The sequence below is a fragment of the Melanotaenia boesemani genome, chromosome 7, assembly GCF_017639745.1.
Source record: "Melanotaenia boesemani isolate fMelBoe1 chromosome 7, fMelBoe1.pri, whole genome shotgun sequence".
NCBI lineage: Eukaryota > Metazoa > Chordata > Actinopteri > Atheriniformes > Melanotaeniidae > Melanotaenia > Melanotaenia boesemani.
The window spans coordinates 37,457,525-37,471,507 of NC_055688.1; positions in this window are offsets into that span (position 1 = coordinate 37,457,525).

Below are 13,983 nucleotides of genomic sequence, written 5' to 3' on the forward strand. Positions count from 1 at the left end.
TATACACACCTGCACCAGAGTTACGTAGCCGGAGTGAATGTGACGTCTTTCCTAAGAAAGGAAAATCAGGCTACCATAAAAGCAGGAACGGAGAATAAGAGAAAATGAAGTGAGGAGAAGCAGAAGTTGAACTAGAAGCCAGTCTGAGCTGATATCAGCAACATGTTAACGTTCATGAAGAGACAACAGCTTATTAAATCTCCGAAATCCAAAGTTCTTACCGACAATCTTTTGACGTATAGATTCTACAGACCCGAGAATTGGTTTTGTGAGAAAAGAAGGTAAATAAATATTATTTCTACAAAGTTCTGTTAGTAATAAATTCTGCTTTCTTCTTCTGGTCGGCCTTTATGCTGCTATATATATTCATACATTCATTTTACATCATTTTACACCAATCTGACAGCTGCTACACACTGGTTTATACTGGAATTAAAAGCTGCTACAGACTGGTTTATACTGGGATTAAAAGCTGCTACACACTGGTTTATACTGGAATTAAAAGCTGCTACAGACTGGTTTATACTGGGATTAAAAGCTGCTACACACTGGTTTATACTGGAATTAAAAGCTGCTACAGACTGGTTTATACTGGGATTAAAAGCTGCTACACACTGGTTTATACTGGGATTAAAAGCTGCTACAGACTGGTTTATACTGGGATTAAAAGCTGCTACACACTGGTTTATACTGGAATTAGAAGCTGCTACAGACTGGTTTATACTGGGATTAAAAGCTGCTACACACTGGTTTATACTGGAATTAAAAGCTGCTACAGACTGGTTTATACTGGGATTAAAAGCTGCTACACACTGCTTTATACTGGAATTAAAAGCTGCTACAGACTGGTTTATACTGGGATTAAAAGCTGCTACACACTGGTTTATACTGGGATTAAAAGCTGCTACAGACTGGTTTATACTGGGATTAAAAGCTGCTACACACTGGTTTATACTGGAATTAGAAGCTGCTACAGACTGGTTTATACTGGGATTAAAAGCTGCTACACACTGGTTTATACTGGAATTAAAAGCTGCTACAGACTGGTTTATACTGGGATTAAAAGCTGCTACAGACTGGTTTATACTGGGATTAAAAGCTGCTACACACTGGTTTATACTGGAATTAAAAGCTGCTACAGACTGGTTTATACTGGGATTAAAAGCTGCTACACACTGGTTTATACTGGAATTAAAAGCTGCTACACACTGGTTTATACTGGGATTAAAAGCTGCTACAGACTGGTTTATACTGGGATTAAAAGCTGCTACAGACTGGTTTATACTGGGATTAAAAGCTGCTACACACTGGTTTATACTGGGATTAAAAGCTGCTACAGACTGGTTTATACTAGGATTAAAAGCTGCTACAGACTGGTTTATACTGGGATTAAAAGCTGTTACACACTGGTTTATACTGGGATTAAAAGCTGCTACAGACTGGTTTATACTGGGATTAAAAGCTGCTACAGACTGGTTTATACTGGGATTAAAAACTGCTACAGACTGGTTTATACTGGGATTAAAAGCTGCTACACACTGGTTTATACTGGGATTAAAAGCTGCTACAGACTGGTTTATACTAGGATTAAAAGCTGCTACAGACTGGTTTATACTGGGATTAAAAACTGTTACACACTGGTTTATACTGGGATTAAAAGCTGTTACAGACTGGTTTATGCTGGGATTATAAAATGCTACAGACTGGTTTATACTGGGATTAAAAGCTGCTACACACTGGTTTATACTGGAATTAAAAGCTGCTACAGACTGGTTTATACTGGGATTAAAAGCTGCTACACACTGGTTTATACTGGGATTAAAAGCTGCTACAGACTGGTTTATACTGGGATTAAAAGCTGCTACACACTGGTTTATACTGGAATTAGAAGCTGCTACAGACTGGTTTATACTGGGATTAAAAGCTGCTACACACTGGTTTATACTGGAATTAAAAGCTGCTACAGACTGGTTTATACTGGGATTAAAAGCTGCTACAGACTGGTTTATACTGGGATTAAAAGCTGCTACACACTGGTTTATACTGGAATTAAAAGCTGCTACAGACTGGTTTATACTGGGATTAAAAGCTGCTACACACTGGTTTATACTGGAATTAAAAGCTGCTACACACTGGTTTATACTGGGATTAAAAGCTGCTACAGACTGGTTTATACTGGGATTAAAAGCTGCTACAGACTGGTTTATACTGGGATTAAAAGCTGCTACACACTGGTTTATACTGGGATTAAAAGCTGCTACAGACTGGTTTATACTAGGATTAAAAGCTGCTACAGACTGGTTTATACTGGGATTAAAAGCTGTTACACACTGGTTTATACTGGGATTAAAAGCTGCTACAGACTGGTTTATACTGGGATTAAAAGCTGCTACAGACTGGTTTATACTGGGATTAAAAACTGCTACAGACTGGTTTATACTGGGATTAAAAGCTGCTACACACTGGTTTATACTGGGATTAAAAGCTGCTACAGACTGGTTTATACTAGGATTAAAAGCTGCTACAGACTGGTTTATACTGGGATTAAAAACTGTTACACACTGGTTTATACTGGGATTAAAAGCTGTTACAGACTGGTTTATGCTGGGATTATAAAATGCTACAGACTGGTTTATACTGGGATTAAAAGCTGCTACACACTGGTTTAAACTGGAATTAAAAGCTGCTACAGACTGGTTTATACTGGGATTAAAAGCCGCTACACACTGGTTTATACTGGGATTAAAAGCTGCTACAGACTGGTTTATACTGGGATTAAAAGCTGTTACACACTGGTTTATACTGGAATTAAAAGCTGCTACAGACTGGTTTATACTGGGATTAAAAGCTGCTACACGCTGGTTTATACTGGAATTAAAAGCTGCTACAGACTGGTTTATACTGGGATTAAAAGCTGCTACAGACTGGTTTATACTGGGATTAAAAGCTGCTACAGACTGGTTTATACTGGGATTAAAAGCTGCTACACACTGGTTTATACTGGAATTAAAAGCTGCTACAGACTGGTTTATACTGGGATTAAAAGCTGCTACACACTGGTTTATACTGGAATTAAAAGCTGCTACACACTGGTTTATACTGGGATTAAAAGCTGCTACAGACTGGTTTATACTGGGATTAAAAGCTGCTACAGACTGGTTTATACTGGGATTAAAAGCTGCTACACACTGGTTTATATTGGGATTAAAAGCTGCTACAGACTGGTTTATACTACGATTAAAAGCTGCTACAGACTGGTTTATACTGGGATTAAAAGCTGTTACACACTGGTTTATACTGGGATTAAAAGCTGCTACAGACTGGTTTATACTGGGATTAAAAACTGCTACAGACTGGTTTATACTGGGATTAAAAGCTGCTACACACTGGTTTATACTGGGATTAAAAGCTGCTACAGACTGGTTTATACTAGGATTAAAAGCTGCTACAGACTGGTTTATACTGGGATTAAAAACTGTTACACACTGGTTTATACTGGGATTAAAAGCTGTTACAGACTGGTTTATGCTGGGATTATAAAATGCTACAGACTGGTTTATACTGGGATTAAAAGCTGCTACAGACTGGTTTATACTGGGATTAAAAGCTGTTACACACTGGTTTATACTGGGATTAAAAGATGCTACAGACTGGTTTATACTGGGATTAAAAGCTGCTACACACTGGTTTATACTGGAATTAAAAGCTGCTACAGACTGGTTTATACTGGGATTAAAAGCTGCTACAGACTGGTTTATACTGGGATTAAAAGCTGCTACACACTGGTTTATACTGGGATTAAAAGCTGCTACAGACTGGTTTATACTAGGATTTAAAGCTGCTACAGACTGGTTTATACTGGGATTAAAAGCTGCTACAGACTGGTTTATACTGGGATTAAAAGCTGCTACAGACTGGTTTATACTGGGATTAAAAGCTGCTACAGAATGGTTTATACTGGGATTAAAAGCTGCTACAGACTGGTTTATACTGGGATTAAAAGCTGTTACAGACTGGTTTATACTGGGATTAAAAGCTGCTACAGACTGGTTTATACTGGGATTAAAAGCTGCTACAGACTGGTTTATACTGGGATTAAAAGCTGCTACAGACTGGTTTATACTGGGATTAAAAGCTGTTACAGACTGGTTTATACTGGGATTAAAAGCTGCTACAGACTGGTTTATACTGGGATTAAAAGCTGCTACAGACTGATTTATACTGGGATTAAAAGCTGCTACAGACTGGTTTATACTGGGATTAAAAGCAGCTACAGACTGGTTTATACTGGAATTAAAAGCTGCTACAGACTGGTTTATACTGGGATTAAAAGCTGCTACAGACTGGTTTATACTGGGATTAAAAGCTGCTACACACTGGTTTATACTGGGATTAAAAGCTGCTACAGACTGGTTTATACTAGGATTAAAAGCTGCTACAGACTGGTTTTTACTGGGATTAAAAGCTGCTACACACTGGTTTATACTGGGATTAAAAGCTGCTACAGACTGGTTTATACTGGGATTAAAAGCTGTTACACACTGGTTTATACTGGGATTAAAAGCTGCTCCAGACTGGTTTATACTGGGATTAAAAGCTGCTACACACTGGTTTATACTGGAATTAAAAGCTGCTACAGACTGGTTTATACTGGAATTAAAAGCTGCTACAGACTGGTTTATACTAGGATTAAAAGCTGCTACAGACTGGTTTATACTGGGAATAAAAACTGCTACAGACTGGTTTATACTGCGATTAAAAGCTGCTACAGACTGGTTTATACTGAGATAAAAAGCTGCTACAGACTGGTTTATACTGGGATTAAAAGCTGCTACACACTTGTTTATACTGGGATTAAAAGCTGCTACAGAGTGGTTGATATTGGGATTAAAAGCTGCTACAGACTGGTTTATACTGGGATTAAAAGCTGCTACAAACTGGTTTATACTGGGATTAAAAGCTGTTCTAGACTGGTTTATACTGGGATTAAAAGCTGCTACAGACTGGTTTATACTGGGATTAAAAGCAGCTACAGACTGGTTTAAACTGACATTAAAAGCAGCTACAGACTGGTTTATACTGGGATTAAAAGCAGCTACAGACTGGTTTATACTGGGATTAAAAGCTGCTACAGACTGGTTTATACTGGGATTAAAAGCAGCTACAGACTGGTTTATACTGGGATTAAAAGCTGCTACAGACTGGTTGATACTGGGATTAATAGCTGCTACAGACTGGTTTATACTGGGATTAAAAGCTGCTACGGAATGGTTTATACTGGGATTAAAAGCTGCTACAGACTGGTTTATACTGGGATTTAAAGCTGCTACAGACTGGTTTATACTGGGATGAAAAGCTGCTACGGAATGGTTTATACTGGGATTAAAAGCTGTTACAGACTGGTTTATACTGGGAATAAAAGCTGCTACAGACTGGTTTATATTGGGATTAAAAGCAGCTACAGACTGGTTTATACTGGGATGAAAAGCTGCTACAGACTGGTTTATACTGGGATTAAAAGCTGTTACAGACTGCTTTATACTGGGAATAAAAGCTGCTACAGACTGGTTTATATTGGGATTAAAAGCAGCTACAGACTGGTTTATACTGGGATTAAAAGATGCTGCAGACTGGTTTATAATGGGATTAAAAGCTGTTACAGACTGGTTTATACTGGGATTAAACGTTTTTGCAGAATGGTTTACACTGGGATTAAAAGTGTTTACAGACTGGTTTGTACTGGGATTAGAAGTTTTTAAAGACTGGTTTATACTGGGATTAAAAGCTGTTACAGGCTGGTTCAAACTGGGATTAAAAGCTGCTACACACTGGTTTATACTGGGATTAAAAGCTGCTACAGACTGGTTTATACTGGGATTAAAAGCTGCTACAGACTGGTTTATACTGGGAATAAAAGCTGTTACAGACTGGTTTATACTGGGATTAAATGTTTTTACAGAATGGTTTACACTGGGATTAAAAGTGTTTACAGACTGGTTTATACTGGGAAAAGAAGTTTTTAAAGACTGGTTTATACTGGGATTAAAAGCTGTTACAGGCTGGTTTATACTGGGATTAAAACCTGCTACAGATTGGTTTATACTGGGATTAAAAAATGCTACAGACTGGTTTATACTGCGATTAAAAGCTGCTACAGACTGGTTTATACTGGGATTAATAGCTGCTACAGACTGGTTTATACTGGGATTAAAAGCTGCTACAGACTGGTTTATACTGGGATTAAAAGCAGCTACAGACTGGTTTATACTGGGATTAAAAGCTGCTACAGACTGGTTTATACTGGGATTAATAGCTGCTACAGACTGGTTTATACTGGGATTAAAAGCTGCTACGGAATGGTTTATACTGGGATTAAAAGCTGCTACAGACTGGTTTATACTGGGATTTAAAGCTGCTACAGACTGGTTTATACTGGGATGAAAAGCTGCTACGGAATGGTTTATGCTGGGAATAAAAGCTGTTATAGACTGGTTTATACTGGGATTAAAAGCTGCTACAGACTGGTTTATATTGGGATTAAAAGCAGCTACAGACTGGTTTATACTGGGATGAAAAGCTGCTACAGACTGGTTTATACTGGGATTAAAAGCTGTTACAGACTGCTTTATACTGGGAATAAAAGCTGCTACAGACTGGTTTATACTGGGATTAAAAGCTGCTACAGACTGGTTTATACTGGGATTAAAAGCTGCTACAGACTGGTTTATACTGGGAATAAAAGCTGCTACAGACTGGTTTATACTGGGATTAAGAGCTGCTACAGACTGGTTTATACTGGGATTAAAAGCAGCTACAGACTGGTTTATACTGGGATTAAAAGATGCTGAAGACTGGTTTATACTGGGATTAAAAGCTGTTACAGACTGGTTTATACTGGGATTAAATGTTTTTACAGAGTGGTTTACACTGGGATTAAAAGTGTTTACAGACTGGTTTATACTGGGATTAGAAGTTTTTAAAGACTGGTTTATACTGGGATTAAAAGCTGTTACATGCTGGTTTATACTGGGATTAAAAGCTGCTACACACTGGTTTATACTGGGATTAGAAGTTTTTAAAGACTGGTTCATACTGGGATTAAAAGCTGTTACAGGCTGGTTTATACTGGGATTAAAAGATGCTACAGACTGGTTTATACTGGGATTAAAAGCTGCTACAGACTGGTTTATGCTAGGATTTAAAGCTGCTACAGACTGGTTTATACTGGGATTAAAAGATGCTACAGACTGGTTTATATTGGGATTAAAAGCTGCTACAGACTGGTTAATACTGGGATTAAAAGCTGCTACAGACTGGTTTATACTGGGATTAAAAGCTGCTACAGACTGTTTTATACTGGGATTAAAAGCTGCTACAGACTGGTTTATACTGGGATTAATAGCTGCTACAGACTGGTTTATACTGGGATTAAAAGCTGCTACGGAATGGTTTATACTGGGATTAAAAGCTGCTACAGACTGGTTTATACTGGGATTTAAAGCTGCTACAGACTGGTTTATACTGGGATGAAAAGCTGCTACAGACTGGTTTATACTGGGAATAAAAGCTGCTACAGACTGGTTTACACTGGGAATAAAAGCTGCTACAGACTGGTTTATACTGGGATTAAGAGCTGCTACAGACTGGTTTATATTGGGATTAAAAGCAGCTACAGACTGGTTTATACTGGGATTAAAAGATGCTGCAGACTGGTTTATACTGGGATTAAAAGCTGTTACAGACTGGTTCATACTGGGATTAAAAGCTGTTACAGACTGGTTTATACTGGGATTAAACGTTTTCACAGAATGGTTTACACTGGGATTAAAAGTGTTTACAGACTGGTTTATACTGGGATTAGAAGTTTTTAAAGACTGGTTTATACTGGGATTAAAAGCTGTTACAGGCTGGTTCATACTGGGATTAAAAGCTGCTACACACTGGTTTATACTGGGATTAAAAGCTGCTACAGACTGGTTTATACTGGGATTAAAAGCTGCTACAGACTGGTTTATACTGGGAATAAAAGCTGCTACAGACTGGTTTATACTGGGATTAAGAGCTGCTACAGACTGGTTTATACTGGGATTAAAAGCAGCAACAGACTGGTTTATACTGGGATTAAAAGATGCTGCAGACTGGTTTATACTGGGATTAAAAGCTGTTACAGACTGGTTTATAGTGGGATTAAAAGCTGCTACAGACTGGTTTATACTGGGATTAATAGCTGCTACAGACTGGTTTATGCTAGGATTTAAAGCTGCTACAGACTGGTTTATACTGGGATTAAAAGATGCTACAGACTGGTTTATATTGGGATTAAAAGCTGCTACAGACTGGTTAATACTGGGATTAAAAGCTGCTACAGACTGGTTTATACTGGGATTAAAAGCTGCTACAGACTGTTTTATACTGGGATTAAAAGCTGCTACAGACTGGTTTATACTGGGATTAATAGCTGCTACAGACTGGTTTATACTGGGATTAAAAGCTGCTACGGAATGGTTTATACTGGGATTAAAAGCTGCTACAGACTGGTTTATACTGGGATTTAAAGCTGCTACAGACTGGTTTATACTGGGATGAAAAGCTGCTACAGACTGGTTTATACTGGGAATAAAAGCTGCTACAGACTGGTTTACACTGGGAATAAAAGCTGCTACAGACTGGTTTATACTGGGATTAAGAGCTGCTACAGACTGGTTTATATTGGGATTAAAAGCAGCTACAGACTGGTTTATACTGGGATTAAAAGATGCTGCAGACTGGTTTATACTGGGATTAAAAGCTGTTACAGACTGGTTCATACTGGGATTAAAAGCTGTTACAGACTGGTTTATACTGGGATTAAACGTTTTCACAGAATGGTTTACACTGGGATTAAAAGTGTTTACAGACTGGTTTATACTGGGATTAGAAGTTTTTAAAGACTGGTTTATACTGGGATTAAAAGCTGTTACAGGCTGGTTCATACTGGGATTAAAAGCTGCTACACACTGGTTTATACTGGGATTAAAAGCTGCTACAGACTGGTTTATACTGGGATTAAAAGCTGCTACAGACTGGTTTATACTGGGAATAAAAGCTGCTACAGACTGGTTTATACTGGGATTAAGAGCTGCTACAGACTGGTTTATACTGGGATTAAAAGCAGCAACAGACTGGTTTATACTGGGATTAAAAGATGCTGCAGACTGGTTTATACTGGGATTAAAAGCTGTTACAGACTGGTTTATACTGGGATTAAAAGCTGTTACAGACTGGTTTATACTGGGATTAAACGTTTTTACAGAATGGTTTATACTGGGATTAAAAGCTGTTACACACTGGTTTATACTGGGATTAAAAGCTGTTACAGGCTGGTTTATACTGGGATTAAAAGCTGCTACACACTGGTTTATACTGGGATTAGAAGTTTTTAAAGACTGGTTTATACTGGGAGTAAAAGCTGTTACAGGCTGGTTTATACTGGGATTAAAAGCTGCTACAGACTGGTTTATACTGGGATTAAAAGCTGCTACAGACTGGTTTATACTGGGATTAAAAGATGCTACAGACTGGTTTATATTGGGATTAAAAGCTGCTACAGACTGGTTTATACTGGGATTAATAGCTGCTACAGACTGGTTTATACTGGGATTAAAAGCTGCTACAGACTGTTTTATACTGGGATTAAAAGCTGCTACAGACTGGTTTATACTGGGATTAATAGCTGCTACAGACTGGTTTATACTGGGATTTAAAGCTGCTACAGACTGGTTTATACTGGGATTAAAAGATGCTACAGACTGGTTTATATTGGGATTAAAAGCTGCTACAGACTGGTTTATACTGGGATTAAAAGCTGCTACAGACTGGTTTATACCGGGATTAAAACCTGCTACAGACTGGTTTATACTGGGATTAAAAGCTGCTACAGACTGGTTTACACTGGGAATAAAAGCTGCTACAGACTGGTTTATACTGGGATTAAGAGCTGCTACAGACTGGTTTATATTGGGATTAAAAGCAGCTACAGACTGGTTTATACTGGGATTAAAAGATGCTGCAGACTGGTTTATACTGGGATTAAAAGCTGTTACAGACTGGTTCATACTGGGATTAAAAGCTGTTACAGACTGGTTTATACTGGGATTAAACGTTTTCACAGAATGGTTTACACTGGGATTAAAACTGTTTACAGACTGGTTTATACTGGGATTAGAAGTTTTTAAAGACTGGTTTATACTGGGATTAAAAGCTGTTACAGGCTGGTTCATACTGGGATTAAAAGCTGTTACAGACTGGTTTATACTGGGATTAAAAGCTGTTACAGACTGGTTTATACTGGGATTAAAAGCTGTTACAGACTGGTTTATACTGGGATTAAAAGCTGCTACACACTGGTTTATACTGGGATTAAAGGCTGCTACAGACTGGTTTATACTGGGATTAAAAGCTGCTACAGACTGGTTTATACTAGGAAAAAAAGCTGCTACAGACTGGTTTATACTGGGATTAAGAGCTGCTACAGACTGGTTTATACTGGGATTAAAAGCAGCTACAGACTGGTTTATACTGGGATTAAAAGATGCTGCAGACTGGTTTATACTGGGATTAAAAGCTGTTACAGACTGGTTTATACTGGGATTAAAAGCTGTTACAGACTGGTTTATACTGGGATTAAACCTTTTTACAGAATGGTTTACACTGGGATTAAAAGTGTTTACAGACTGGTTTATACTGGGATTAGAAGTTTTTAAAGACTGGTTTATACTGGGATTAAAAGCTGTTACACACTGGTTTATACTGGGATTAAAAGCTGTTACAGGCTGGTTTATACTGGGATTAAAAGCTGCTACACACTGGTTTATACTGGGATTAGAAGTTTTTAAAGACTGGTTTATACTGGGAGTAAAAGCTGTTACAGGCTGGTTTATACTGGGATTAAAAGCTGCTACAGACTGGTTTATACTGGGATTAAAAGCTGCTACAGACTGGTTTATACTGGGATTAAAAGATACTACAGACTGGTTTATATTGGGATTAAAAGCTGCTACAGACTGGTTTATACTGGGATTAATAGCTGCTACAGACTGGTTTATACTGGGATTAAAAGCTGCTACAGACTGTTTTATACTGGGATTAAAAGCTGCTACAGACTGGTTTATACTGGGATTAATAGCTGCTACAGACTGGTTTATACTGGGATTTAAAGCTGCTACAGACTGGTTTATACTGGGATTAAAAGCTGCTACAGACTGGTTTATATTGGGATTAAAAGCTGCTACAGACTGGTTTATACTGGGATTAAAAGCTGCTACAGACTGGTTTATACCGGGATTAAAACCTGCTACAGACTGGTTTATACTGGGATTAAAAGATGCTACAGACTGGTTTATACTGGGATTAAAAGCTGTTACAGACTGGTTTATACTGGGATTAAAACCTGCTACAGACTGGTTCATACTGGGATTAATAGCTGCTACAGACTGGTTTACATTAGAAATCCAGCTAAAATGGCTTGGATTACAGGGTTAAAGACATTTTGTGATATTTTGAACTATTCCCACTGGCACCACAAAGTTGTGGAAGGAAACCTGAGTAAACCATGTTGGCTGACCTCAAGATATATTTGAAAGCAGGTGTACATCAGCTAGACTGTACTTTGTACTCATTACTACGACTATTAACAGCTCTGATTACAGCCATTTTTACACAAAAAGCAAGCAGCAAAGTGATTCTAAGATGACGGTTGGCACATCATTCCCAGCATGTTTGCCTCCCAGAAGCAGTCAGTGTATCGCTCTTGGTTATTGCTATGAGGGCTTTTCTCAGCCATGTGGCTGAAAGGCAGAAGATTGAAACAGCTCATTTGCTTCTTCAGCTTTTGTGGAAGTTCTGATAATGAGCGGCGCCAGCTGCTGCAGTGCTTGGCTGGAATGAAAACTAGCAGACTCTCAGGCCTCGATGGGACTTGTATGAAAAGCACTGATGTGCAGCATTCACGAAGCTGACATCAGGATGCTTGGAAGCTTTTCAGTGAAACGAGGGGAAGCATTAGTTAGCGCGGGAGAACATAAAAGCAGTAATTGCATTCACCTTTGATTGGACAAACTGAAGGCTTCATGTATCGTCTGTGGGGATTTTGGACAGTTGCAGATAAATGTCAGCCATCTGTGTGGAGCGTTCACCTGCCTGCATGGCTGGAGGCCGAGCCTGGATTTCAGGTTCTTTGGATGTTAAATCTATGGAGATCAGATCAGTGAGTTGACTGATAAATCACGAGGTAGGCTGAACTCCCTCTGGCGCCTTTAAACTATGCAGTTATGAACATTTATAAATGTCACACCATGCAAAACGTTTCAGACATTTTTATGCCAATCTGTGTTAGACGGCTGAGGCAGTTAGAGGTTTGTCAGAGAACGTGATGAATGTGTGCAGGTTAAACAGTATAAGATATATATTCATCTACCTGAATAAATGCTTGGAAACACCTCTTATTGATTCCTTTTTGTCAGATTTGTTTCCATCATTTTATTTTGAGGCATTGTTGGTTTGTTGGCATGAATCTTTTCGATGGCCTCAGTGTGAAATCTCTTCATCTGTCTTTATCTCCGTCCCTTCATCCTTTGTTATCCCACTTTATTCTAGACCAGAGGTCTGCAACCTACAACTCTTGAGCCATACGCAGCCCTTCTCCACCGGTTCTACATACGTGGTTATTAATTCCACCCCCTCCATCCCTATGAAATGATAGAACACCTGAATCAGATTAATGGGTCAATGTTTTTGAGCAGAACTTGGTCATCCCCATCACTTCATACCCAGGAGCTGTGGAGCAGATCCTCAGCAGCTGCATCACTGTGTGTTTAAGGAACTGACATCTTCCAGGCACACTGTGTCTGCAGAGCATCTTCTTCTCTATTTTTACCTCCTCACATCTGCCTCCATAGTTTGCTGCTGTTTTATGTATGTTGCACAGTTTCTACTTTTATTTCTACCTTCATATTTTCAACACTCAAGCTGAATATTTAATGTTTTCCAGCACCACCCCAATGTTCCTGCTGCACACCCTGGGAACCAGGTTTTTGTAATGTTGAAAGTGTCCTTGCACCTTAATTCAGGGGAACTAAATGTTGTTCTTATGGCTTTAGAAGAAAGATGATAATGTTGAGTTATCCTGCTCAGGGTCACCGGAAAATCTGGGACCACTGTTTATCTGGTTAACTGATGTGTCTTAAACTCTACAATAAACAGATGCCTGGACAAAAAAAAAAAAAAAGGAAAAATAACCCTTTCAACGCTGCTATAATGTAAATCTGAAGCTTTAATGGCTAAATAATCCTACTGACTACTGACTTTTCAGACATTTATTGTCAATTCACTATGTGTCAAAACATACAGAGGAATTGAGATGCTGTTCTCGCTCACCATAGAAATGACATAACAAAGACATGTAAAAATAAGACCTACATGAACAATAATAAATAAATAAAACATCAAGTGGCAGCGGCACACACTTTAATGTTCAAAAGATCAGCTGTGCTGCGTTGGGGGGTCGGCATCTGGCAGACGGCTCCTGCAGAGACCCGCTCATCATAACACAGTTGGTCTTCAACCTTCTTACCAGAGACTCTGAGAGGCTCTGAAGCATCGGGGTAGAGTCTGAGCACATCTCCTGCCCCATGGGGTCACTTTGACTACTCAGGTTGAGGTTAGTGATCGTGTGTCTCCTGCAGTGAAGATGCTGAAGCCAAGCGTCTGAGCAGTTTAGGTTAAAAAAACAGAACCAGAAGGGCAGAACACACAAAGATGATGAATATGGAGAGGAATGTAGAGGTGGAATATAACAGTACAAGTACTACATGCATGTATATAAATATATCTGTTACCCATTTATGCCGTATGTATCATATTTAATAGTGCATACTCTGTGTGTGTGTGTGTGTGTGTGTGTGTGTGTGTGTGTGTGTGTGTGCGTGTGTGTGCGTGTATTACCCA